A 25,084-nucleotide genomic window follows, 5' to 3' on the forward strand; every position below is an offset into this window, starting at 1 on the left:
TGGGTGTTGCTGTTCTGGGATGATTTCGACCTGCATGTCGTCAGCATCTGGGAGAGGTAGCTAGATATTTTTAGTTTCACGCTGACGATCACTGGTACTCGATCTTTTCTTAGTGATAGTTTTTGGCTGGGCGTGGAAAGGAGGTTGTGGGATGACTGCGGGTACAGAATGTTAATGTGTTGGTATCGGTGTATGTGGCGTAGCTAGTGTTGTGCTGGTGGGGCTGTTACTGGTGATAGTGTGGCACTGCTGTTGCTGATGATACTGCGGCTCATGATGAGGCTGATACGGGAGAGGGGGGAGGCTGGCGGTGATGGTGAAGGTGCTGTGTCCTGGGGAGTCGGCGGCGACTTTGGCGGTTCTGGGGTGTTGTTAAAAGGTCCTGCGGGAGTTCTACAGGTGGTTGTTGCCCACGTTGTCAAGGTAGTAGGAGGTGTTGTATAGGCTGCGGCTGTGTAAGTTGTGGCAGCAGTTCCAGGCAATGTCCTCATTTTGAAAACTTGGTCGTGTGTAGCTATCCGGCGATGGAGGTAGCCTCTGTCCGCGACAGAAGACGTTGGACTCTCAGCGACGATTTTGTGAACACCGCTGGTGAAGGGCGTCGAGATGGCGGTGGCAGTCCCATGCGATAACAGAGAAATTTTAAGTAACAGATTCCAAATCTGAAAGAGTAGCTTCTAGCGACTCAGCCACTGTGAGTTAAGGGACTCCAACCCTTGCTCTGACGTGAACTGGCACAGTTCCCTCTTTCATACACACAGAACGGCATCCAAATGGCTGGATTACGTCATGATGGCGCGTATAGCAGTGGTGCCCTCTTCGTCCATTGGTTTTGCTCATTTTTTTCTTGTTTTAAAGTTGCATACAGTGCTGCGAATTTCATATACACACATCAAAAAAGATATTGCATCACCCCGGTTCCCAGAACTCCTGAAGATAGACGTTGACTGTGGATATTGTATCACAGACACAGTCCCTTTGACTGTTCAGAGATGTCACTACACCCACCCACAGATGTAAACAACTATGCATGAGCAGCGCCTATTACACGGAGGGGGTCCGCATCCGATCAGTTCCAGTCATTCCACCAGGAAGGAAGTACACGGCTCGTATTGTCTGTAGATCAACCATGCCTAAACGGTCAATACCGCTGTTCGATCGCGTCCGCATTGTTACTTTGTGCCAGGAAGGGCTCTCAACAAGGGAAGTGTCCAGGCGTCTCGGAGTGAATTAAAGTGATTTTGTTCGCACATGGAGGAGATACAGAGAGACAGGAACTGTCGATGACATGACTCGCACAGGCCGCCCAAGGGCTACTACTGCAGTGGATGACCGCTACCTACGGATTATGGCTCGGAGGAAGCATGACAGCAACGCCACCATGTTGATTAATCCTTTTCGTGTAGCCACAGGACGTCGTGTTATGACTCAAACTATGCGCAATAAGCTGCATGATGCGCAACTTCTCTCCCGACGTCCATGGTGAGGTCCATCTTTGCAACCACGACACCATGCAGCGCGGTGCAGATGGGCCCAACAACATGCCGAATGGACCGCTCATGATTGGGATCACGTTCTCTTCACCGATGAGTGTCGCATATGATTTCAACCAGACAGTCGTCGGAGACGTGTTTGGAGGCAACCTGGTCAGGCTCAACACCTTTGACACACTGTCCAGCGAGTGTAGCAAGGTGGCGGTTCCCTGCCTTGTTTTGAGGTGGCATTATGTGGGGCCGATGTACCCCGCTAGTGACCACGGAAGACGCCGAACGGCTGTACGATAGTGAACGCCATCCTCCATCCGATAGCGCAACCACATTGGCAGCATTTTGGCGAGGCATTCGTCTTCATGGAAGACAATGTACGCCCCCATCGTGCACATCTTGTGAATGACTTCCTTCAGGATAACTACATCTCTCGACTAGAGTGGCCAGCATGTTCTCCAGGCATGAACCCTATCGAACATTCTTGGGATAGATTGTAAAGGGCTGTTTATGGATGACGTGAACCACCAACCACCATGAGGGATCCATGGCTAATCGCCGTTGAGGAGTGGGACAATCTGGAGCAACAGTGCCTTGATGAACTTGCAGATAGCATGCCACGACGAATACAGGCATGCATCAATGCAAGAGGACGTGCTACTGTGTATTAGAGGTACCGATGTGTACAGCAATCTGGACGGCCACCTATGAAGGTCTCGTTATATGGTGGTACAACATGCAATGTGTGGTTTTCATGAGCAATAAAAAGGGCGGAAATGATGTTTATGTTGATCTCTATTCCAATTTTCTGTACAGGTTCCGGAACTCTTGGAAACGAGGTGTTGCAAAACGTTTCTTGATGCGTATCAACAATGGCTGAAACGGCCTTCTTCCAGTTGTGTAAGAACTCTCGGAGCGTAAACATGTCGAAATCTGCAGCAGCAGTAACGCATTCCCCCCCCCCCCTCTTCCTCCCCCCCCCCCCCCCAAAGAAGCCATCATGTAAGTATTAGTTACGATGATGGTGATGATGTTGATAGTAGAATGTAGTAGTACATATGTACCTTACCAGAATTTTGTTTTTCGTGTAGGTGCGCAAAGCTATCACACTCACCTGAAAATATTGCTGTTTAGTTGTAAATACTGTTAAACAGCAGTGATTGTAATCGCTACAGTATGGGAATGATGCTGGATAATGAATTCTACTCAGCAGTGGTTCAAAAATCCTCGATATAGTGATACGGAACCCCTGTTATCCCTGGATCTGCTAATTGTTGCCATGTTTTAGCGGAAGTGCTCGAACTCAGTCATATTAGGTGATAACAGAATCTGCGCAGTGGACTTCTCATTAATGGTTATACTTTTTAACGAGAGACAATGCACTCATGTGGAAGAGCAAATGTTTAAACCTTTAATGTATGCGAGTTAGACGAACCCCAGGGTTTCCCAAACTGTGTTCAGCGGAAAGCGAATAAGCGCTCCCCGGAAAACTATTGATAACATGGCGTTTTTTCTACATTTTTCTTATTTCTTACAATTTTGTTATATTTCTGTTCTTAATTGCGATTTAAAATTGAAGTAATCATTGAATGAAAGACGTCTTTCTCATTTTTGAAAATTTTAATAACTTTATGAACCTTCAAAGCAAACAAAGTGTTCCAAGAAATTGCCAGGAGTCAAAGTGTACCGTCAGAGGAGAAGTTTAGGAACCCCTGCCCAAAGCGATGGGCGCGGCCCTTCTTGTAGGTGGTGGGGGTCAGGTGGGGGGAGGGGGGTGCACAGAGAGTAATAGAGGGGGCGCTGGTTTTCATTGAAATATTTGCATTTCATATTACGTAAGAAAAAGAGTTCCGGTGAAGATATTGTGCTAGCGTAACATTCTCATTTCCGCGAACCAAGCTAGGGAGCTCCCCCATCGTTAATTTGCTCTCTCATTTCACAAAACCTGACCAGTAGATCCCGTCTGCGACTAAGTTGAGGAACTGTCACATCCTCAGGTGTAGCTACTTAACAAGCATTTAACAGCCACTAATGAAAATCAGCTGTATGACAATGTGGCCGCCACATCCTTGCAACGCTGTCAACAATAATAATGTGTTAATCGCAGCCTTTGTGACTGTCCACTCGATTTCAGCTAGGGTCAGTTCAAAGGTAGTAAGTTAGCTACAAGTTGAATTCCAGTGCGTGCTCATTGGAAGTACGTAATTAACCGGATTTAAAATAAAGTGACAAATGTTTCGTCATTCCCATGTGTAAGTGGCAGATTCGCAGTGGTAACAAGAGATCCCATGGTAACGATTCACCGAATGTCTCTTCTCCTTCGAAAGTATCCAATTTCTAGTAAGGAAAAAGATTCGATTTTGATCAAAGGACATTCTTCTTGCGCGTCTTCCTCTGTTCTTACCAGAAACGTTAGTTCTTAACATAAAACGAGAGTGCATCAATATCAAGTTGATTATCTGACATTAGGCTTTACCAGGACTCCTTTGAATAACGAGGGAGGCCACAACTTTTGTTTTTTTTTTTTTTTTGTTTTTGTTTTTTTTGTTTTAGCCAACGATAGCTTGAAGAGTAGAAAACTAAAGAGACACCTGTAGATAAATGTCCTGATCATTTGAGTTAACCAATCGATCTTATTAGCGTCTTGAGCAACTACCAAAAGAAACGTCAAATATCTCAAAAAACAGCTATGAGTTCCTTAGAAAGCCCTACGAGCATTCGATATGTACCTTACTTAATTGCAAAATCCAAAACTCCAAGCATTATTGACGAGAAATTACTCCTTCCCGTAGCTGTCAAAACGCATGAAGAACGATTTGGCTTGAGTCTGAAGTCGATGCCACTCTCACAGGATACCGTGGTCGTCGCATTGATGCAACAACATCTGACATGGTATATTAATTGCTAACACGTTTTCATGGTAGCCCAAAATACGCCGTGCAACTGGATGACAATACTGATACCGGAAATCTTTCCCAGCGACTTGTTTTTTTTTTCCTTTTATGCTACTGTTATGAACATCAAATGCATGAGACCTTCCTATTCCGAAAAGCTCTGGAAGGCAGGACTACAGGCGAAAATATTTTCTTTCTTGTGGATTTCTTTTTTGTTTACAACAATCTGTCATGGACAAATTCTGCCAAAGCGGCGGCTGCATTTACTGGAACCAAAAAGGGGTTTAAGGGAATACGTGCTGTTTCTCTTTCTATAAAATTCACATGTAGCCTGATACACGGGGAGGAACTGGCTTATAAAGTAGCACAATCAGAATTCAACAAACTACTGAACCACAATCAGTGTTGTAAATTTCATGAAAGCACGAGGAATAAACAACGGGCTATTTTCTGCTGTTTCCGAGGAGATGCGTTCTACTCATGATTTGCTTCTACTGCATAAGGAGGTGCGTGGAGGTGTCGTGGTGAAGTTCTTAGTCGTGTTGTGGACCCGACAGATGAATTTCGTCTTTTCCTGTTGAACAACAGTCTTACACTCGCGGCTCTTTTTCTGGATGAAACATGACTTCTAATATTGTGCTACTTGGCCTATGTTATTGAGAAACCGAGTGACCTTAACGTATCACTTCGAGGCCAAAACAGTAATATCATCTTTCTAAGCAAGGAAGTGCTCGCGTTTAACAGAAAACTTGGACTTTGAAAAACACAAATGTAGAAGGGTAATGAAGACATGCCGTTCTATCTGAATAATTTCGTGAGGAAAAATAAATTGGATGCAGGAAAAATTAGTAGACGTAAAATCTTCGTCAACAGTTCGAGGGTAAGTTTCCAGAACCTTCATCAGTTAATGACTGGATCCACAACCCATTCGATACTATCATAATAGACTGCTAATCAGACTCTTGTCAACAGTGGAAGCTGAGGAGATAGTAGAACTCTCAAGGGATAGAACATTTCAGAATTAATTTAAATCGAAGTCCCCTGAAAATTTCTGGACGCAGACACGGAACGATTATCTCAATTTAGCAAGGGCAGTGGATGTGTTATCCTTCGCATCAACTTGCTTTTGTGTGTCAACATTTTCTGCAGTGTCATTAATCAAGACGAAATATCATTGTCGACTGCAGCTGGAAGGGGATCTGCAAGTTGTTGTTCCAGGGATACAGCCAAGACTGGATCTGCTTTCTTCTCAGATTCAAGCACACATCACACTAAATGTGCAAATGCCAGAAGATTTTCGAATTTTGAATCATGCGTATTTTTTCTGTTGTTTATTTGCTTTTCGGATCATCAGTATAAATATAAGTTTTTAAACTGGCAATTAAATGATGACTATGGTTCTATTGCCATTTATATAGATGATATTTCAAATATTAAAACATTCCATATAAATTAGAAGCCGTATAGACGGAAGCAGTGAAACTTTAACTAACTAATTAATTTGTGGACTTATTTATAAAAAAAAATGTAGTGAAATACACACATTTCCAATAACTACACACACAGCTGTCGTTAAACTAGTTGTAACTGTTAAATGTCACTGCCTTTGAATAATACAAATATGTGATGATTTTTAGAAAATGTTTAACTCTAATGTGCTTGAAGGACACTCTCTAATTATTATTTTATTATTATTGTTGTTGTTGTTGCTGCTGCTGTAAGTGAGAGTTGCAAAAATCAGTGAGAAGTAAATGATATCATGGACTGTTTTTGTGCCAAGTATGGGAAGTACTGTGGAAGAAAAGTAGGAGAGGGGGGAGGCAAAATAATTTATGTTTTAGAAAGGGGGTGTGACGGAAAAAGTATGTGAACCCCTGCGCAGAACAAGTGACTAAATTGGCAGCCATATGTGTACATATTCTATGAGAAAATATGGACCAGCTTTATGGAGTTGGGACTGCAAACTCAGTATCCGTCGAAAGAAATCAACGCTCAGGTTCATGATGCAACCTGTGCACCAATACATGGATTGTCATCGCAAGGACTTCGTAGTAACTGACTGGCTCTGCAATGCTACTGAAAACCAGAAGAAGGAGAAGAAGAAGAGTATGAAATCCTCTTTGCCAACAATATACGAACAGTAATTGTTGAATCATTAGGTTTTAGCAAGCGAAGGCGATAGATAATTCACCACCAGAAAGTGTACAGCCAAACATAGTTTTTATATTTGGTGATGTTGCTATGGAAAATCAAGGTCAAATACTGAAATATTTCTCTTTTGGTCGTTGTAGGAGGTTTGACGTCTTTTATTTGGGTTAAACATATTCTAGGATTCCGAATCGGTTGGTAAAGGATAATGCGAATCTTGTTGTAACTTTCATACAAGATATTACGAAATAACACATTTACTAAACACATGTAGGAATCAGCTGACATTCGATTAAGTTATAACGGATTGTAGAGATTGCTGAAATCACACACAGTAAGGGTTTGTCGTCATTGATAAAAAAGAAAATTTATTTATGAGTAACATCACGAAATTTCCAGTTTTTTTAAAGATAGTGTACCAATATACGTATAACTGTGTCAGCATATTGCATACCATGGAAAACTTTTCATGCATGTCATGCATTCATGCCAAGGAGATGATGCATATGCCAAACATCCACTTGTATATTAATGTAAAACTTGAACCATCGTCATTCTACAGAAATACAAATGATCAATGAGCTCCTGAAAACCCAGCCTGTCGCCATTGCAATATTGAAAAATGTAATACGCGAAATTCAGACGATTGATCTCCCAACAAAAACCTTAAACATCATGCTACGAAAATTCAAACGAACAACGAAATTCTCAAAACCCATTCGAAGCTGGTACATTCTTCACTGAAAGATAAGGTTTCAAATGTTAACGAAGAGAATAAGACAAGAGGTGTTGTTGCTTATATCAATACAGTAGCCGCGCGGCTCCCCCATCGGAGGTTCGAGTCCTGCCTCGGGTATCGGTGTGTGTGTTGTCCTTAGCGTAAGTTAGTTTAAATTAGATTTAGTAGTGCGTAAGCTTAGGGACCGATGACCTCAGCAGTTTGGTCCCATAAGACCTTACCACAAATTTCCAAATTTTTTCAATACAGTCAATGCGAAGATACGTAAAACCGAAAAACACTAGTGAAGGTATAAAGAAACAACTGCTTCACGGCTAATCTGGTATTATATAAGTTGTATACTATCTCAAAACCTGTTTAGTATGCAACAGCTTGTCGCCAAAATGCCAAATTATTCAGGCATGGTAAGCTATTCGGTGGAAATCACGATTGCTAAAATTAGGAAAGTTGTAAAAATATTATTCTCTTCAGAAACGTTTAAGCCTGTAGCTGAAAGTCTGAAACGGCTCTCGCTTACATGTGATGTCGAACACTCTTGAGTTTAAAAGATTAAAAGAAAGATCATCAGTTCTATGTGCAAATTACTTTCCACCAACTGATCTAAGCATGAGGGAATGGAGTATTGAATTGACCACGCTGAAGGCATACAACACCATTCCTAAAGTCACTAAGGTGAGCTATAAATTGCATCTGGGAAGTGGTAAAGGTGTGGAGATATATGATGATACTGATGATTTAAATGCATTTTAAAAACAAACCGTAGATGGGTTTGAGTTATGTGCACACGTTAATACATTTAAAACAGAGATAAAAACAACAGAACATAGTATAGACTTTCGTTACAAAGATTCGAAAGGACTGCTATTAGGTTTCTCCACGGATCAAGGTTTGGAGAAGAATTCCGATAGATTTTACGAGTGGGCACCACCAGTGGATACAGTACCAGACTCTATGGTTTTTGAGAGGAATTCCGATAAATTTTACAAGTTGGCACAGCCAAAGGATACAGTATCAGTTAACACAATTCGTATTGTGTAAAATAGCAACGAATTCATATCTCATTGTCAGACTGATTCACATAATCCTCCATCAGTGGGTCCAGGATATAAAATCCTTGAACTGCTTGCCAACACCAAATACATTCCAGTGACTGTCCCGACATTAGACCATCTCGATCTCGAGTTGTATACTGTCGACCGGAAGAGACGTCTAGTCGACATTTGAGGTGAAGAAATCGTAACACGTCTATACTTCAAAAAGGAGCAGCAGCATGCGTGTAAAGTATAAATTTGACGCACACAGCTGTCAGTGCACCACTCTGCAGCAGAAGCACAACATGATGACGTGGGAGAATTACCTTAAACCATTAGGCTTAAAACTATGCAATGATGTCACTTGATACAACTGTCCCAGTTCAGTACACCAGGAATATTTCTCCCATAAACTTCTTCCTTCTGTGACATTTAATAATAATGACATGATTAGGATTCTCATTCAGCACCAGGCAGCTTTAACAATTCCAGGTAACAGTTTCCTACACTTAGAAGGAAACTGCGTGTAAAAGGATGGAGGCCCCACAGTGAGACCACATCTTACATGAAATGTTCCAACATGAAAGAGATGAAATGTGTGGGGTTGAGATTGATTGTACAAGAAATGTTGGAGTCACATCAACCCTTAAAACGTATGTTTCCACATCAATTTTGGACTTTAATGTTTTAATAAATTCAGGATTGTTTCTAGCCAGATCAGTAAGTGGCAATGAGTACTTGAGCATATGTATGGTGTTCAAAATGCTGATGAGACACTGCAAGGATATGAAATGTGTCACTGTGGAATCAAAGCAAGAACTAATTTTAGTGCAAAGTAAAACGGGTAATAACTCATACATTCAGGGATATTCTGAAGAGCATAAAATTGTGCTTGAGAAATTAGTATACAAAACTCATTATATTTATACAACCGACGAGGAATATTTCAAGTTATTAAAGATTTTCAATGGTGGTATTCAAGTAGCATTAACTTTCTGTTTATGAGAACTGTTTGAATATGCCATACTACCGACTGCATCCAGACAAACATGGACCACTGAAACTGCTGTTCAGTTAGAAACACCTAGATTCATTATACTGGCACTGCTTACTGACAGGAAGGGAAGCTTGGAAAAGGGTTTCAATGTATTCGACAGTTATAAACTAACTAATGTTGAAGTTTACCTTAATGCATAAGGGATACCTTCGATTCTCATCATAGTGAAGAGAATGCAAGTTGTGAAGAATTTATCATTTCTGGAAAATTCTCGAAATCTCTGACATTTGTAATGATTGCATATAACGCAATATTCGATGTTTGTACAGATAGCAACCCTCTCCATTCAGGAGGCAGTTCTCTTATAGGCGAGCTTTCAATGCTAAATGTTGCACTTCATTACCGATCCTGCTTTTGGATTTGAACTCCACTGTGGTTACAATGCGGCCATATAATATAAGAAGAATAAATTGCTTACTTATCCTTCAGCCAGTCTTAGGGTGAACAGGGAAAAGAGAGGTATCCAACCATAAAGATAATTTATCGCCAATCCAGGGATGTAAAGAATTTAATATATGGTAGAATTAACTCCAAACTTAAACTTATATCTCTTTGACAGCTCTTTCTGTTCTGTAGACAAATCTCGTAATGTGTAAAAATATGGTATGTGCGTGCGTGCGTACGTGTGTGTGTGTGTGTGTGTGTGTGTGTGTGTGTGTGTGATGGGGAGAGAGAGGGGAGAGAGAGATTGAATGTAGTTAAGTATAAAACACCGTAATGTAAGAGATAAAAGGTTGCTTACAACAGTCATGTAAATGGTCAGCTTATTGCAATATTTATCACTGAGAAAGTGCACTATGATTTGAAAAGCAACTCATTCTGCATAATAGCGAGAGGTTGCAATTATGATTAGTGAAACATGGAAAAAAATCCATCCACTATAATCTACATAAGATGTCAAGGGAGATGAGGAATTGTGAAGCACTTTGTAACAATCATGCTATAGTACATACTGCAACTTTCAGAATACAGTTCAATAACAACCTAGGGCAGCCAACAAAAATGAACAGACCCTCTGTCAAGTCTATTCATTGTCTATGGCTTTATTTGTTTATATTACTCAACGGCTAATCTCTACAGCTTGAAGAGAGACATGCAGCTTGGTAGTTCATGGAGAGAAACTTTCAGTATGCTTGTTTCCAGTTGATGTGAATATTGTTGGCACTAAAAGTGCTGATACAGAGAATATTATTGCGCTGTTTACAAGCTTTCGTTCTGTTTCTAATGGAGAAATAAACACCATGTAACTCATCGCGTTACAAATTCCCCCAAGACCGCCACACACCATGACACACCTTGGGGGTGGCTGCACAAGACGAAAAACAAAATATGAGCCAGTTACAGATCAATAAGCAATTAATCAAGATTAAGAACACTTTGATGATGAACAACTTGTTAATGTATTCATAATTTATATACCCATTTTATTTCAAAGTACTTAAAAATTGTGTCATGAATTAAACCATTAAAGAAATTCCAGAGAGGAAAAGAGGCTTTACAGCAATAATTCTGAGCAGCCCAGAGGTACCAAAATCTGGACTCCGATTTCGTCTGACAACATTTAGAGAGGAGTTAATAATTTACTCAAGATGACAGCAACTGTTATAAATGATTCAAGTTCGAAAGGAGAATCTTCTTGTTCATGAGATGTGTAGAAATACAGAAAAACCCACCATTCTGACCGTTGAGTCAGTGTCAGTGTAGGGAATCTTAGGCAGAAAGGAAGAGGAGAGTTTCTACATTTCAGCTTGTGAACACCATCAGATCCCTGAAAGTGCGAGTTCTGCGTGGTATTCCCATGGTAGTGTATTTGCAACGTTTTTGGCTAGCTCCACACACACACACACACACACACACACACACACATATATATATATATATATATATATGGTAATCCAGTAACACTGTTCACATTTGAGAGTTGTACACTGTAGTTTTTCATTTTGGTAATAATTTCGAGACTACTCTGCGTAAAGCTATAGAATATTTACGTATACTGAGATGCTCAGTATACGGTTTCAGGGCAACCTGTTACGGTTTAGGGGGAATTTTTTACAGTTAGCGGGAGAATTTGTAACAGTTTTGGAGTACTTTATTACAGTTTTGGAGCAATCTGTTACAATGTAGAAGTAATTTGTTACAGTTTTGGGACACTTTGTCACATTTTGTTACAGTTCTTGCTGAAATATAGGATAATTTGTTAATCTTTGGGGAGGGGGGGGGGGCGATATGTTACAGATTTGTGGGCAGTTTGTTGCAGTTTTGCTGTAACATGTAAATGTATAGGAGTAAGTGTTGTGTAATCTTTACTGTGCACCATATGAAATATTCACTAGCTACACCATGTTCCCACTCCATATAACGTACTCAAAGTCTGAACTTTGCCCAAAATATTTCAGAGTAGCCTTCATAAAATCAAACTCCTCACAACCTGTAAGTAATTCTAAATTCTATAATTCTTGGATATATTTAATTCCAATCGAACATATCTGAATGTCCTACAACTTCAATTTTCGTGACAGCTGCCTTGGTGACCAGCGAAAGATCTTCTGCACATGCGGTCTTGTTGAAGGAATTATACTGGCTTTCGTTGGAAAATGATTTCTAAATCCTATGGAAGAACGTGAGCCCGCAAATGAAAGTCTCATTAACTCACCAACCGATTACAAGTATGAAAACCTATGACATATCGGTCACATCTTCAGATTCCTAAACTGTCAACATTTATAAATTCTCATGTATAAAATATAACACTTACAGTTTGTGTGAGGAATCGCTTAACAATAACTTTAAAATGCCGTAGTAGCCTGCATATTAGATCACATTCTCTTTATAGGAAGGATGACGAGGGTTTAACGTTTCGTCTACTTGGATATAAAATTTCCATCAGTGTTGCTTAAAGAATAATAAGGTCGTCTATCAAAAACCGTGTGGTCATTGCAGCGCAGCTAGTTGAGAATTTCCCGTATGAACCTATTACTACTTCTGCTGCTACTAGTACTGCTACAGGTAGATGGGAATCTACCTGAATCTATAAAATGAATCTACCGCTACTACGTTACTGAATTCATCATTGGCCCTACTGTTTGAGTCTTCTGAATTACCCTACTGCCACAACAACAACCATATGCCCTGTCAGGCGTGCAACAATAACCACACGTCTTTAAGGACTACTATAGCACTTTTTCCCACAAAAGCACTTCTATAATTAACTATGGTATAATGATAGTGATACAGTGGTTTGATGAGTACTCACAGTGATGTCTTAGGCATCAAATTCGTTTGATGTGACTGCATCTGTAACGCTATTCGACATCAGCCCTACACCTGCAATTCAGAAGAGTTGTATATAAATATAAGATGCCCAATGTCTCTGAAAGAAAACGCTGTAGAATGGATTGGTCTGCATGCTCCATCTGCCAACAATAGTAAGCTTCCACGTGGAATGTTTGTAAGCCGTAACAGTAGACCTCTCTACCATAACGTGCTACGGTCGCAGGTTCGAATCCTGCCTTGGGCATGGATGTGTGTGATGTCCTTAGGTTAGTTAGGTTTAAATAGTTCTAAGTTCTAGGGGACTGATGACCGCAGATGTTAAGTCCCATAGTGCTCAGAGCCATTTGAACCATTGAATCTACCATAACGGAGCCGTAATAGTGTGATACTGAGAAATCTGCGCCTTGTCCCCCATCCTCGAACTATGTTTCAACTTTTTTCTACATAGGTTTAGTTGATTTTATAATTTTAAGTAGGTTTCAGAAAAATGAAGTGTTACTGAAAAATCTTACTTACGTGAACTGTATGTATATAAAATTCACAAGTAGCATAAACTTTCCAAAAATGGTAATGTTTTTTCATGGAGCTACTGTACATTGCTTTTAGAATGATGTGTAATAAAGAACTGATATAAGAATCCTACTAAGCAATTTTATCAGACGACTTGGCGGAGAAAAATTACACCAAAAACCGTTAGCAATTTCCCTGCATATAAATTCGCCACCCACAAAGGGGCTACAGTGCGTTGTCTCAACAAAAGAATTTGAAAATCATGTCAATCTCCTTGAGGAAATATTATCAGATTCGAAAGACCTTGAGACCTTGCTATCACAGACTTTTCGCAGAAAGAAGCTCATGATGTATAAATCTGCAGAGGTGCAAATGTCAACTCGGATCACTGTCTTGTCAGCATCAAACACACGCTGCTGAAGAAAGAGGTCCAGTGACAGACAGTAGAGCACGTCTCATTCATAAACAGATTCAGGTAGGCTGACAGCCACTGGTGCTTGCGGGGCCGCTCACGCAGTACCCCATCACAGCACGTTGGAGCCAGGTGAGCGTGCCGTGCTGTTATTACTTGTCGATACTGTGACACAGGTTTCCGATAGGTTTCCGGAGCTATATCTTTTCAAATGTTTGCAAAATTCGCATGTGATAACGGCTCGGCAATTAATATTTGCCATATGAGCCGCCTGTTGAAGGCATTTAACTCGTAAAGTGAACGACACCATACCTGAACACAATCCTGCAGTCCTTAAAGCTATATTTTAATGTAAACTCAACTAGACAATACTACGCAGATCTGACAAAACTTATGGACTGGCAATACGCACATATACAGAAGACAATACTACGCAGATCTGACAAAACTTATGGACTGGCAATACGCACATATACAGAAGATTTTAGTATCATGTACACAAGGTATAATATGGCAGTGCATCGGCTGGGCTGTCATTTGTACTCACGTGATTCACGTCAAAAGAAGTTTCCGACGCGATTATGGCTGCACACAGAGAATTAACAGACTTTGAACGTGTAATGGTAGCCGGAGCGAGATGCATGGGACATTGCATTTTATAAATCGTTAGGGAATTGAATGTTCGAAGATCTACACTGTCAAAACTGTGCCAAGAATACAAATTCCAGACGTTAACTCTCACCACAAAACGTAGCATCCAGCAGCCTTCCCTTAACGACAGTGAGCAGCGGCGTTTGAGTAGAGTCGTCAGTGCTAACACTGTGTCAAATAACCGCAGAAATCAATGTGGGACGTACAAAAAACATCCGTTAGGAGAGTGCAGCGAAATTTGGAGTTAATGGACTATGGCAGCAGACGTCCAACACGAGTGCCTTTGCTAACAGCACACCATCACCTGCAGCGTGTCTCCTGGGCTCGTGTCCAGCTGACCTTCTCGGCTGGATACTAGATGACTGGGGAACCGTGACCTGGTCAGATGAGTCCTGATTTCAAATGGTAAGACCTGATGGTAGCGTGATACAGATCATACGAAGCCATGGTTCCAAATAGTCAACAAGGCGCTATGCAAGTTCTTGGTGGCTCCATAATGGTGTGGTCTGTGAGTACATGGAATGACCTAGGTCCTCTGGTCCAAGTGAACCTGTCATTGACTGGAAATGGTTATTTTCAACTACTTGGAGACAACAAGGATGTAATTTTTATGGATAACAATGCGCCATGTCACGAGGCCACAACTGTTCATGATTAGTTTGAAGAATACTCTGAACGATTCGAGTGAGTGATAATGCCATCAAGATCACCCAACATGACTCCCATCAAACATTTACACTGATCAGCCAGAACATTATGACCACCTACGTAATAACTGGTATGTCCTTTGCTACACATAAAAGCGGCGAAACATCATAGCATGGAAGCAATGAGGTATTGGAAGGTCACTGACGGGAGTCGACACCACATCTGCACACACAAGTCACCTAATTCCCGTAAATTCCGGAGAGAGGGCCGCTGAGCTCTGACGTCACATTCAATCACTTCCTAGATGTGTTCGATCCGGTTCAGGTCTGGCAAGCTGGGGAGCCATCATATTAACTGGAACTCGTCACTGTGTTCCTCAAACCACTTCATCACGCTCCCGGCCTTGTGACACTGAGCATTATCTTGTTGAAAAATGCCACTGCCATCGGGAAACATGATCGTCATGAAGGGGTGTATGTGGTCTGCAACCAGTGTACGATACTACTTGGCCATCATCGTGCCTTGCACGAGCTCCACTGGACCTATGATTGACCACATGAATGTTCCCCAGAGCATAATGTAGCCGCCACCAGCTTGCCTCCATCCTGCAGTACAGGTGTCAAGAAGCTGTTCCCTTGGTAGACGATGGATTCATCAGACAATGCAGACTGCGCCAAGTCCAGTGCCGATGGCCATGTGCCCATTTCAGTCGTACTTTTCAGTGTCATGGTGTTAACATTGTCACATACATGGGTCCTCGGGTGCGGAGGCGCATTGTTAGCAGTGTTCGGTGCTCTGTGTATTCAGACACACGTTTACTATGCCCAGAGTCTGAGGTTAGTTCCGCCAGAGTTCGCCGTCTGTCCTGTTTTACGGTCTGCCCAGCCCTACAATGTCCAAAATCCGTAATGACGAGTGATCGCCCAATCCCACAACATTCAGACATGGTTTCACCTTGGTTTCGCCACATGTTGAAAACACCCACCACAGTACTCCCTGAACTCCCAACAAGTCGTGCAGTTTTCGAAATGGTCATGCCAAGCTTACGGTGATCACAGTCTGCCCTCAGTCAAACTCATATAAATCGCTCGCCTTCCCAATTATACACACGGGCAACACGCTCACTGGTACTATACACACTGTGCGTGTGTCTGACTAGCAGTCATCCTTCGCCAGGTGACGATGCTATCGCCTGGATGGGTCTATATCGATAGTAGGTTGGTGGTCACAAAGTTCTCGCTGATCAGTGTATAGGATATAATCGAGAGGTCGGTTCATGCACACAACCCTGCACCGGCAATACTTTCACAATTATGGTCGGCTTGAATGATTACAAGCTGTCTGGCGTGTCTCCTTCCATTTATACTAAATTTATCTGTCCCTTGTCACGACTGACGATAGGCAGGACATTTAGTTGCATCTACTTCATGTCTCATTACGTTGATTTTTTAGAGGGAAACGTATCTTATAAAAAATTCAGTGGTCGTCGGTAAAGGAGCTAATAGTTCCGGTTTGTGGATACGTGAAAATGTACAGCTCCCACGCTATTCTGAATGCTGCAGGTGTGACGTGGGCACTAAGAGCTTTGTGTTGGCTTGCACGTGTCAAGCGGACACCGACGGAAGCTTACAGAACCTACCAGTTCTTTTCACCAAGTTGGGGTTAGTAGCCTGTGGCACGAGTCGCCTCTTGAGATGGGCGAGGTCAACAGTTTCAAGTACTTGCTGGGACACCACAATTTATGGCGTAAATGTACAAGTCTTGGAATGTTGGGGCAAACCACGATGATAACAGGGACCTCGGGAAATTCGCAAGTGTTAAACAACGCTCTGATTTGCCCATCGCCGGCTGACGTCACACGGGAATTTATGGGACAAACTAGGGAGGAAGATGCGCTCTGATTGGCCGGTGATTGATGACATTATAGGGTGGGAATGTGTAAAACGTGACATTGAAACGCTATTCGAGGAAAATAGTAACGTTTTTACTGATTGTTCTAGACGTTGCAGCCCTTGGAGGTGTCTAGTCCGGATGAGCGAGAATGTGGCTCTCCACTACAGCCACGGTCCTTTGCCGTACCGCCTCAACATATCGGTGAGAGTACACAACAGCGCAGGTCACTAGGTGAAGTTTAATGTTTAGATAGAAAGTGTACCACTGCCACAGCTCCGCTAAATCCGATCAAAACCTTAGTATCGTTTGATGTCGTTTCAATCGACCACTGGATTTTCTAATTTAATCGTTGGGTTGCAGCGGATTAATGATTAAATGTGCAGCTAGCCCATGGCAGCCATCCCACTGGTTGCTATCTTATTAGTTGTAGTCAGCAATTATCTTTGTTTTTTCATAGAATGTTGACGCAAATACTTTGTAGACGGTTAATATAATCGATAACCGATTCATTTACATTTTTATTTCAAGGAGCACTTGGTTCCCTTCGATTCACTGACTTATTCTACCGATTGAATGGACAGTCGTATAGTAGAATTTTTGCAATTTCCCACCTTATGAATGTATGTTAGGGCATTTCAAAGTGGAGATTATGTTGCGTAATTTACAGGTATCATAGAGTCTTAAGGGGAGTGCGAAGGAGTCTGGGCAGGTACATTACCCTGATCGGTCCACAGTGTCGCACACGGCGGGATATTGAAAGCTAAAGAGGCGGCAGGGCTCAGTATTTCTGCATGGGACTTCCAACGACTTGTCGAGTCCGTGCTATGTCGAGTTGGTGCACTATGCTGAGCAAAAGCAGTTTCAACACGATATTAAGTGGTATCCCATGTCTTTTATCACAGTGTATTATGGCTCTGTTGGTACCAGACGATTTTCTCATGACATAGACGAAGCTAGTTGGCAGAGAACATTTAATCTACAGAAATACACACTCGTTCTCCCATCTCTAAGAACCGTTACTTTGAAAAACTTCGTGGATGTACGCGCCGTTTTTTATATTTTTTATTGATGTAAAATTACCTTCGTAAGTGCCTTACACAACATTAAATCGAGAGGTATGCAAATTTGTCGAGAGGTATGCAAATTTGTTACGTTATTAGTATGAGTAGTTAATGAGCACGGATGCGTTTTCTCCTTTTTATTCTCTTTATTCTTTAATTCAATAACTTCCTTTCTACTTCTCACGACAATTGTAGCTCATCTTTTAGCTGTCATAAGTTTGCCTCATAGCAGAGCAGACTTTGTCAGGGCTGAGCAAGAACGCAGGTTTAACACGGAGCGGCCACCGGTGGCAAGCCCCTGCTTTCCAGATAAATGCCTCTACAACGGCCGACGAGGCAAGAGCGCTCCAAGGGAGGTGCTGCCCGTGAGACAGACACGACGGTTTCACAGAGGGCCACTGCCTGTGTGCGGCCAGACGTATAAAGTCGTTTTTGCCTCTGAAGTATACAATAGGTTTCAGTCCCGGTGAAAACTCAGAACAAGATTTTTCATCACCCTTTTGCTGGACTGCAAGGTGGAAAGAGTGTTCCCCACCCCACGCTGTGGAGGCGGCTCTCTTGGAAATCAAAATCTGAGAAATCGTCCCAAGACACAGTGGAATTCCTCTGGTGTTTAGTTTTGCTTTTTTTTTAAAAAAAAAAAAAAGAAACTCTAAAATTATCGTGAGAATGCTGTGACTTTAGCAACGTGTAGAAAGAGATATGTTGATTGGCTTAAACAGCATGATTTCACAGTGGCGGCAGGAGATGCTTTCCTGGCAAGAATAAAATGTAGCAATATGCGGGATTGAACAGAACTTTTTTCGTTTTGAAATGCCTACTCTCTGCACTGTGATCTGGTCTGTGATTGGTGGAGGAATGCAAGAAATGATAATAACAGGGAGAATGCGAAGCGTCGCAATTTCCAAAGGGAGAATTTAGCGTCACTTCTGTTTTCGGATTTCTGAGTCAGGGTGACTCTTTACAGGATTAACAGGCGTCTCTATGTCTATATCCGGCAACCCTGGCAACGAACATTAGGTAATTCTGCGTCGTATTCAACAAGTGCAGACTGGCCATCTGCCTTAACACACAGCCAAGTAGATAGTTTTCTGTTTAACCTTCACTTGGGACAGACTAAACTCTGTTCATAATTGGAAGATTTTACAGACTTCTGGTTATGATCACGGAAAGTGGAAATGACTTACAAAAATTTTAGTTTTCTTACCCATGTTAGGGGAAATCGACCTCTCATTGCGGGTTTATTTATGTGCTTCCCTCAAGATCATATATTTTACCCTTCCGTTAAAACTTTTTTTCTTCAAATTGTTCTGAATTTTGCACAACTATAAGATAGGTTTTGCTCTTGCTTTGGAGGCATACAACTGTCCTCGTTAACTTAAATTTGGATAGGATTTTTCGGAAAGTTATTTCAGCTTAGAGCAGATTTAGTTGTGATGCAATCACCGAAAAGACGGGTCTGTAAGCACAACCCGATATGCAGAATGTACGCCGACCAGCGCCACTCATCACGGCCACAACTCCGCAGCACAATCACTCGCTACGGTAAAGTATGGCTTAGATCCGGCATGGAAGATGACAAGACTAACTTGTAAGGATAATTTCTTTTCTGTTCAATAGTTTTACTTTCCTGTTTAATACATGCACAATTTTTCGTCAACATCTCCAATGCACATTTATTATTATTCGGGAAGGACGATTTGTCTAGTGAACGGAAAGTAAGAATGTGTTTGTCTCTGTTTCCCTTTTTTGCATACCCAAACACAGGTCAACCAATTCAATTAAATTCATTCTTGCTTTTCTGATGGGACTTATGGTTCATATTTAATGTGATCAGTAGTTATTGAAATCATGTCAAATGTCCATTTTATGGGGAGAAAATAGATGCTATTCATTAAACGTAATATCTTTGTTTCCAGCAGATTCAAGTAGATTCATCCTTGAAATTTGTAAGTTATGAATATAGACCCAAGGAGGTGCTAAATTTAAATTCAGTTAAGTCAGATGCGTTATTAAGAAGTATAAAATTTAATTCATGAAAGTCGGTTGCATTATCGCCAATAGTTAGGTAAATGAGTAATTTGTGCTAAACATTGGATCTTAAATTGAATGTCACAGAGTCAAATTCATTCCTTTAGATCCGATTTTCAGATCCTTGCTCGGGGTTATCACATATTAAATTTGTGGGGAGTAGTGTGACATTTTACATAGGCAGACACGAGTCAGAGGACAGTTAATAAAATTATAACTGCAACCAGTATTTCGCATAAAAATGGATACAAAATTTCGTGGTTCTCTTGTGAAACCCTAATTAAATAAATTTAACACTCAGGCTGCATTTAAAATTCAAAATTAATATTATCTTTCAAAGATAGTAGTCACGTGATATTAGTAGCGTAGCGCAGGCGCATTTTATAAACACTTATAGTGTTTTCAGCTTGGTTCTCTAGGTTCTGTCCTACATCGATGTACTTTGTCGTTGAGAACACAGAGACATTTTTGTGATAGGCAAATAAACTTGAACAAGGATTACGTGTTGCTAGGTAGATATAATATTTTTATTGTCTTTGTCAATTTTGTTGCTAAAGTAAATGTAAACTAGGAGCAGAGCTTGTAATCGAAAAGAAAGAAGTATAATTACTGGAACAGCCAAATCCTATCAGTTTCGAAAATGAAATACCAAGTGTCGAAATGTTGACACCATAGAAAGCAAGTTCTGAGGACAATTCCAGGTCGGAAATCAGATTTCCACATAGCACAGGAGTTGTAACTATTAAAAACTTCGGTGTCAGTGACCACGAGAGGACAAGTTCTCCATCTCTCAGGCACGAAAATGTTCAGATGTACTTACGTAGGTGGTCATCAAAAATAAAGAGAGAGAGAAACAGAAATTCGACACATTGTTTGATTTGACGAAAAGTTCCACGGAAAAACTCGATGAAGAAAATAAACGTATCACTGATCCTATTGAACGAGAAAACGGTAAAGGAGCTAGGAGAGAAAATAAAACGAGATGAGGAAAGGGTAATCAAATCGACGAAATAAATGCAATTTAGGAACAAATGCCAAGGGACTTCCATGAGCGGATAGAAAATATAGAAGTACAATGCGACACCAATATTAATAGTATCACAGACTTCAACAGTTCGTTAGCAACTGTGAAACTGCTAGCAGAACGGGTTCCTGTGGTGCAAAATTCATTTAGCAAGTTACAGAAAGGGCAATCGAATCATGGACGACGTATTAAAGCCAACGAGGACAAAATTACACAATTCGAACAACACATTGTGACCAAACTTGCTGAGGCAACCGAACAATTGACGAGAAGCAACCGAAATATATTAGAACAAGAAATTCGTAAGGCCCAGGAAGGATCAGACGTCGCGAGTCCAACTCCAGCAGGTGAAACTAAAGAGGTACAGGGCCTGCTGGCTTTCAAAACGAGACAGGAGGCGTATTGTAAGTGTTAGGAAGACTACATGAAGAGCCTGAAAAAGCGCATTGATAATTTGCGTGGTAAAACCAAGCAAACGAGAGTCACTGATGTTAGCAAATGTCGGCCGCGGTGGTCTAGCGGTTCTAGGCGCTCAGTCCGGAACCGCGCGACTGGTATGGTCGCAGGTTCGAATCCTGCCTCGGGCATGGATGTGTGAGATGTCCTTAGGTTAGTTAGGTTTACGTAGTTCTAAGTTCTAGGGGACTGATGACCACAGATGTTTAAAGTCCCATAGTGCTCAGAGCCATTTGAACCATTTGTTAGCAAATCTTCGGCAGCAGTTGCATACCGTACCGAAGGACTGTTGCCGGAATGCACACGGATTGCGTATCTAATGTAGCAGCAAGTTTCAAATCCACAGCACACACTGGTGCGCTGATCATAAACGGTAACGCAAGAGGTTGCAGGCTTCGATTCCTTCATTTCAGTATAAAAATTTTACATGTATCTAAACAGAGGAAATTCTTTACATCCCAAGATTTGGCTGCCTCAGTTCGCAGTACTTTTGTCAACAATTTGGCCTCTGCTATTTAAACAATCATTTATTTGTGTGTACCTCGAAAGAAATGTAACCAAAAAACGCGTGACATTGTTACCGCATGCAAATTGTATGATAAGTTCAAAGAGGCGTTTTTAGATAGCTACTTGTCCAAGACTAAACAGGAGAGGGTGAAATATGAAATTATGATGTGCAAAGATTTCGAATCATCTGGTTACAAGAGTCCCGTCAAACATTTTGATGCGATGATTAAGAAAAATCAGTTCCTGGATACACTTTGCAGCACTAGTGACATTACCCACTTGTGCTATCTTAAGCTACCACTACGGTATCAGCAATCATTAAGAGGAAAGTGCGGTAATGGTGCGCAAGATTTCAAAAAATTATTATGGAAATTAGAATTTGCTTTTGAAGAAGACAATGTGAGGGAGCACAAGAGAAGACAAGGACAGAGTAATAACAGAAATAATCAGTTTGGCGGTCGCCACATCATAGTAATAATGGTAACGACAGATATAAAAGTAGGACTCCAGGAAAAGGAAAGTACAGGCATCAGCCATATTGCAGGGACAACGGAATCAGGTATTACGACGACCAAAGACAACAGAGTCAACCTCATTATGGAAACGAGCAAAGAGAGAACAATTCCTGGGGAGAAGGGAGAAGGGGTGGCCAACCGGCTCAGGATATTGAAATTCGGCCGCCACAGCCGAGGTTATAAGCCATAAATCAAGGCGCTTCTCAGCAATGACGAGAAACATACGCGGAAACGGCTTCTCGAACACCAGCGAAAACGTTCAGATCGAGGCTAATTAACTTGTCGAATTACGAAGATATCACACAGGATCTGCTTCACGAAAAGGAGGAGAAACCAGTGAGGATCTCCTTTAGATTATCAAAGTATCGGTTTGGAATGTCATTTAAAAGGATTGAAGATAGTGGCAGCCAGATTTCGGCCATTTTCGAAGCAGCATATCCAAAATATACAAACTGTCACCCCAGGCCTATTCTGAAGGCGGAGAAACTAAAAATAAGAGGAGCAGATGGAGACAAATAGGCGGACGTATTGCACCAAATCCACTTAGATTTTGTCTGTCACGGCAACGCACTTGAAAATAATTTCTTAACTATAACAATCTAGGAATCGAGATCATCATCGGCATGAACTTTCTAAACAAAAATGAGGCAGTCTTTGATATGGGCCGTGGTTTGATATCACACAAAGGAAACGTGTCACATATAAGATTTAAGGAACAGGCTATCTGTGCCCAACTTCTAACAAATTCTTTAAACCTGTGAGTAGAAGAGGAAAGAAGCAGGGTCTGTAAAGAGGATGAATTCAAAGAAAGGCTACGTAGGCGGAGAGACGAGGGAGAGGCAGTATGAATGGAAACTGAACAGGAAATACAAACGAAGGTCAAGGCGTGCGTAAATATACAGGAACAAGAGAGGGAAGACCTAGCCAAATTTTGCAGGATAATTCTGATGTGTTTCCGCTAAAACTTGGGGTAATTAACAATTTACATTACGAATTTAAAGTGAAGAAATATTAGAAATTCAAGTATCCTCATACATCATTCGTCTGTTTATAAGACACAAGGTATTTGAGGAATCCATAACATCATCTTATAGATCCATCATCTTATAGCAGTCCATCCTATCTGGTAGAGAAAAAGAATAGTTCAGTTACGCTTGTTCTGGATTCACTTCAAATCAATGCAGTAATTGCTCCATAAACTGAACGACCGGAAAAACTTGAAGAGCTTCTCCATAAATTTCATGGAGCCTTTCCAGAATGAGGTTTCATGGAGCGTTTGTTTCCTCGTCAATCGATCTTTACCGTACTCTAGTTTTTGACAGATGGGCTCCACCGCTTCTGTTGGGAGTATATCGCATTCTCGGCCTTTGGCCTGTGTTATCAACGTAAAAGGTTATCTTTCAGGTTAAGTATCTCGTCAGCAGCGTTAATTCGCAGTCTGGGTGACATTTTAGATGACAACCTATGTTAGTAGATTACGACGTATGTCGACGATATTTTAATCACAGAAGGTAGTTGGCAAGAGCATAATGGTGTCTTGAACGGTTTATTACGTACGTTCAAGGAGTACGGATAATTGTAAACATAGAGAAGTCATATTTCGGCAGTCGCTTTTATTGAGTCAAGAAGTCTCGGGAGAAGGAATCTGTCTTGACTCGGAAAAATCAGATGCAACTAAACATTTTGGTACGCCAACTACGTGAAACCAATGAAGAGGATTTTTTGGGTCTAATTGATTTTCACAAAAAATGTTTATTTACATAGACGACTTTGCCTCCCTACACCCATGTACGCTTCCTGATAAAAAACGCTATGTATATGGGACGAGAGAGAGAGTTTCAGCCACTGAAAGAAGCGGTTATGTCTGCGCCAATTCTTCCGCACCTCGATTTGAGCAGAAGATTTTGTATAGCCACTGACTTGGCAAACATCGGATTAGGTATTGTGCTTTTCCAAGAACAGCATCGAATGTAGGACAATAGGATTCGGGAGCAGGGTTCTGTCCTCAGATATTACCTTTTGGACGCAATAAAAAGGTATATATAGACCATAAAGCTCTTCAGTTCCTGTTGACGTCAGAGTTGAACCCAGGAAAAGAAGAGAGACAGGTGTTATACCCACAAAAGTGCAACTTCACCATTGAACATGTACCGAACACCACTGAAGATGCCTTGTCCAGATCCCCTACAGCGTTAACCTGTGCAGTGGAAGAAGATCTAAACGAGAATAATTTTAGAAGTTTTTATCCCCGAAAAGTTGCGTACGAAAATTAGATCAGTGCCTCTATGCGATATATCACAAGAGACCAGAACAGAGAAAGCGGAATGATAAAGAAAGAGACGATAAGAAAAGTGGAAAGATAAGGATCAAGTTATGATTAGGCAGTATTATCTTATGAGAAAAAAATCTTATTTTTCTCAAGGAATGTCGATGACTCATTGTGAGTACTCTGCATCCCAGAGGAATTCATTAAAAAGCTCATTTGGTACGCCCATCTGAACTACGCTCATTTAGGCCAAAAACAATGTTTTCTCAAACTAAAAACGTTGCGTTTTCAGAACATGGAAAGACGAAGTAGGAAGGTCTTGTCCATTTGTAAAACTTCCCAATGGGTAAACCACAATACTCAAAACCTTCAAGCACCTCTGTACCTGATCGTCCCCAACAAATTAAAACAATTAGGGGCAGCGGATCTCTTGGGACCCATTCGTAGAATAAGAAGAGGTTATTGTTGTGTCTTGATAGTC

The sequence above is a fragment of the Schistocerca serialis genome, chromosome 2 (genome assembly GCF_023864345.2).
Source record: "Schistocerca serialis cubense isolate TAMUIC-IGC-003099 chromosome 2, iqSchSeri2.2, whole genome shotgun sequence".
Taxonomy (NCBI): Eukaryota; Metazoa; Arthropoda; class Insecta; order Orthoptera; family Acrididae; genus Schistocerca; species Schistocerca serialis.